Source organism: Myotis lucifugus, unplaced genomic scaffold, assembly GCF_000147115.1.
Source record: "Myotis lucifugus unplaced genomic scaffold, Myoluc2.0 scaffold_1189, whole genome shotgun sequence".
NCBI lineage: Eukaryota > Metazoa > Chordata > Mammalia > Chiroptera > Vespertilionidae > Myotis > Myotis lucifugus.
This window is the reverse complement of record NW_005872237.1, coordinates 92,415-96,493: the sequence shown is the minus strand read 5'-3', so window position 1 is coordinate 96,493 and position 4,079 is coordinate 92,415. Positions and strand designations below refer to the sequence as shown.

Sequence of the window (4,079 nt, the reverse complement as noted above, 5' to 3'; positions counted from 1 at the left end):
GGCACACAATTCATGTCTGTCATGTGAGCCCAGGATACAGATGAGGATGCACCCGGGCCTGTCCCTCACCTGTGACCTCAATGTGCAGAGGGGCACTGGGCTGTGACCACACGCTGGGGTAGGTCCTGGAAGAACCATAGCATCTGTAGGTCCCCCCATGGGAGGCGCTCACGGGGCCCAGAGAGAAGATGGCCCGCCACCTCCCAGCATGGATCCTGGGTTCTGCTTCCATGTGTCGGGGCGGGTCAGCCCCTCCCTCCTTCAGCAGATGGAAAGGGCCCCATGTGGACTGTGAGCTACAGGAGAGGGACACGTTCCATCCTGAGGCCACCACAGGGCTTGGCTGGGCTGAGAGGGAGGGTGCAGAGTACATTCCTGAGGGAGGAGAAATAATCTGTGTTAAAGGGACCTTCACCCTCATGTCCCAGGTGTGTCTGTGAGGGGTCAGACCTGCTGAGGTCACATTATATGCCCTCTGCCTGTGACCTGGAGCCCAAAGGGAGGAGGGGACCTCTATCTCCCTTACCTGTCACCACCAGGAGCAGGGGGTCACTCCAATGTGACAGTATGTCCCTAGTGGTGTAATATGCACACTGGTACAGCCCTGCATGGTGTGAGGTCATGGCTTTAATGCGGAAACGGGCCTTGTTGCTGGAGTCCTGTGGTATCCTCCTTTCCCAGGGCTCAGAGCCCCTCTCTTTATACAGAAGGTAGGCACTAGCCTGCAGAGACCCCTGACACCAGATGGTTACAGGGCTCCATTTGGTGACGATGGGGCCTGGGTCAGCCCAAATGGATGGTTTGGGGATGTCTCCTGGAAAGGAATCAGACATGAAAGGTTCTGGGGACCCCTCATCCCCTCATCATGTCAAGAATGAGCCAGTTATGCTATTTAATGAGCACCTACTGTGTGCGAGGCACATGCTGATGTCAATTCATCTCTCACCTCACAGCAGTCATGCACCAGGGATTGCTGACCCCACCACCCACTTCACTGAGGCTCAGAGAGGTTAATCACATGCCCAGGTCACCCAGCCTGGGTGGGGCAGGGCTGGGACTGGAAGCCAGGACTATGAGCTCCCTGTGCTGTCCTCATGCTGCCCCCAGGGGGACACCAGCTTTGTGCTCTGTTCTCCTCTGCAGGGGCCTGTCCACATCTCATCTGGAGTTGAGGGTCTTTCCCCATTCCCTGCCCCTAGCACAGCAGGGACAGGAGGGACAGGGTGTGTTGTGGAGTCTGAGTCTTTTCCAGATCCATCCCCACCCACAGGGCCCTGATGTCCCCTTCGGACGGTTGGGCTAGGCTGGGGGCTCTGCCTTCCTGAGCTCTGTGAGGCCCTTATGTCACCTCATCTCCCAGCAGCCTGTGAGCAGGATGGGACCAGGGATGAGCAGACAGAACCCGACACTCAGAGGAGAGAAGGGACCGCCCAGCCCCACAGCAGGAGCAGCAGAACCAGGAGCTGAACCAGGGCTGATCCATCCTGTTCCCTCCTCTGAGCTGAGCCTGAGCTGAGGGGTAGGACTGGGTGCCTGAACCCTTGTCCTGCCTGTCCCTCCCTGTACAGTGTCACCGTCACTGAGACAGAGGGGACAGGCCCTATAACATCACGTCCTGGGGGCTTCCTGTGAGGCCCTTCTCCCAGGAGGTCAGGGCCAGAACCGACAGGAAATCTAAGCTCTGGACAAGGATTCTCTCCTTTCACACCTGGAGACACTGAGGCCCAGACAGGGGAAGGGCAAGTCCAAGTGAAAGACTTCAGTGGGGCCTGAAGCCCTTGTAGCTCAGCTCCTGTCCCCCATGGAGGCACCCACCACCTCCACACAGAGACCCTTACTTGCTGGTCTGTGGGCCTGACTCCCTGGGTGGGGGAGACCGAGCCTCAGATCCCCTGGGGCCCTGAAATCTGTCCCCAGCTCCTAGCAGCCTTAGGACACAACCTGCCCTTAGCGCATGGGCGACATTAGGTCCTCAGACTCAGAACTGCCCAGGGGAGCTGTCTCCCTCTGAGCAAAGAGGACCCTGTGGGAGTGGGGCTGGGTCCCAGGGGCCTGAGTAGGACAGGAAGAGAGTGAGAGTCTGGGGCTGACCCTGGAGCCTCCCTCACACAGAGTCCTCACTAAATCCCTCCTACTGCCCACCTGGCACCTTCTGGACCTGGTGAGGGGGAGGGGTGGAGAGGGAACAGGGCGTGTCTGAGGGGCAGATCTCCTCTGGGTGACCATCCCTAGAGCCCCTCCCTCCCTTTCAGCCCATGATTCTTCCGGGGACAGGACCCTGAGCTGACAGCTCAGCAGACAGGCCAGGGCCCCTCACCTGAGACCAGGAGCTCCAGGGGCTCACTGGGGAGTGACAGCAGGTAGGGGGAGGAGCTGTGTGAGCTGTAACACCTGTAGGTGCCCCCGTGGGCTGAGGTCACAGGACTCATGGAGAACTCCGCCTGGTACTGGGAAGCTTGGTGCTTTAATTTAAGACACAGTGGGGGACCGGCTGCCCCTTCCTTGGACAGAAGAAACGTGTCCATCGGGCTCTGTGACTGACACAGCAGGGTCACGTTCTCTCCTGAGGCCACCCTGGGGCCTGGCTGCACCGAGAGGGAGGGTGTGTCAGGCAGGTGTCCTAGAGAGAGGGAGGGAGGGTGAGGGCTGCCTGCCCACCTTGTTCTGACCTGAGAGTCACCAAGTCTCTCTCTGAGAACCCTCCTCTCTGTCTGTCTCTGTTTCTCTGTGTCTTCCCCATTCCCCTCTCACCCCCTGTCTCTCTCTGTCTCTCTCCCTCCCTGGGGCCTGCACTTTCATTCTGGCCTCACCACCTGAGAACCCCAGCAGGGCCTGTGTAGAGTCTGGGTACCTGACTGAACCCACTGGCTCCTCACCTGCCACCAGGATGTCCAGGGGGTCACTGGGGGCCGACCACTTGGAGGAGAGGTTGTATCCACCGTAGCATCTGTACCGGCCCCCGTGGGAGCTGCTCACAGTGTCCAGGGGGAAGTGGGCCTGAGAGAGCCCAGCCTGGGGCTGCAGGACAAGGCTCTGGGGGAGGTCCTTTCCCCCCTCCTTGTGCAGAGCGAATCTGTCATAGCCGACATCAGAGAGACACTGGAGGGTCAGGCTTTGTCCAGAGGCCACGATGGGGCCCTGCTGGCTCAGGAGGGAGGGCTTCCCAGACTCACCTGGGGAGACCAGACATGAGTTACAGGGGCTGCTCCTCCCATAAACTCCCTTTTCTTGGCCCATAGGGTCTCACTGTCTCTCTCTGTGTCCCTAGCCCAGGAGACCTTGTGCTTCCTCTCACCCCTTCCTCTCACATGGGGCTCCCCTCACAGCAAAGATCCCAATAATGTATATGTTGCCTCAATCCAAGCATGGGACAATAATGGGACTCACCTGGGACCAGGAGCTCTAGGGGGTCACTGGGGTGTGAGCAAACCTGGGGGCTGTACCAGGAACAGCTATAGCATCTGAACGTCCACCTGTGGGTGGCGGTCACGGGGCCCACAGGGAACAGGGCCTGGGACCGTCCACTGGGCTGTGGCTGTGATTCCAGGGTCCAGGAGAGCCTGTGATCTCCTTCCTTAGTCAGAAGGAACCTGTCAAATCCCTGCCCTGAGCCACACTGGAGGGTCACGTTCCCTCCTGAGGGCATGACAGGGCTGGGCAGGGCTGAGAGGCTGGGTTTGCTGTAGGCTCCTAGGAGAAGAGGAGGCAGCGTGTTAAATGGGCTCACACCTCCCTCACGTCCCTCAGGGCTGGGCTGTGAGAGGGAGACACCCTGAGAGCTGACCCCCTTCCTGAGGGCAGAGCCTGAGGTTGGGACCCCTGAGTGTCCTCTCACCTGTCACCACCAGCTCCAGGGGGTCACTGGGTTCTGAACCAGCCATCAGGGCTGTAACAGTAACATTGATATCTCCTTGCATGTAAATCTGTCATGTATGTGATGGAGAAATTGGCTTTGTTCCCGGGCTCTAGTGGACTCTGTGTTTTCCATGGTGCTGGGCTTCCCTCTTTCTCCAGAAAGTACTCAGCCACTGAGGTACCCTGGCAGGTGATGGTTACAGAGCTTCCGGGGGATCACAGGG

General features: G+C 59.2%; 1 pseudogene; it reads right to left on the bottom strand.

Annotated features, from left to right (window-relative positions):
• Positions 1-4,079, bottom strand: part of LOC102421862 — a 9,789-nt pseudogene that overhangs the window by 5,229 nt on the left and 481 nt on the right.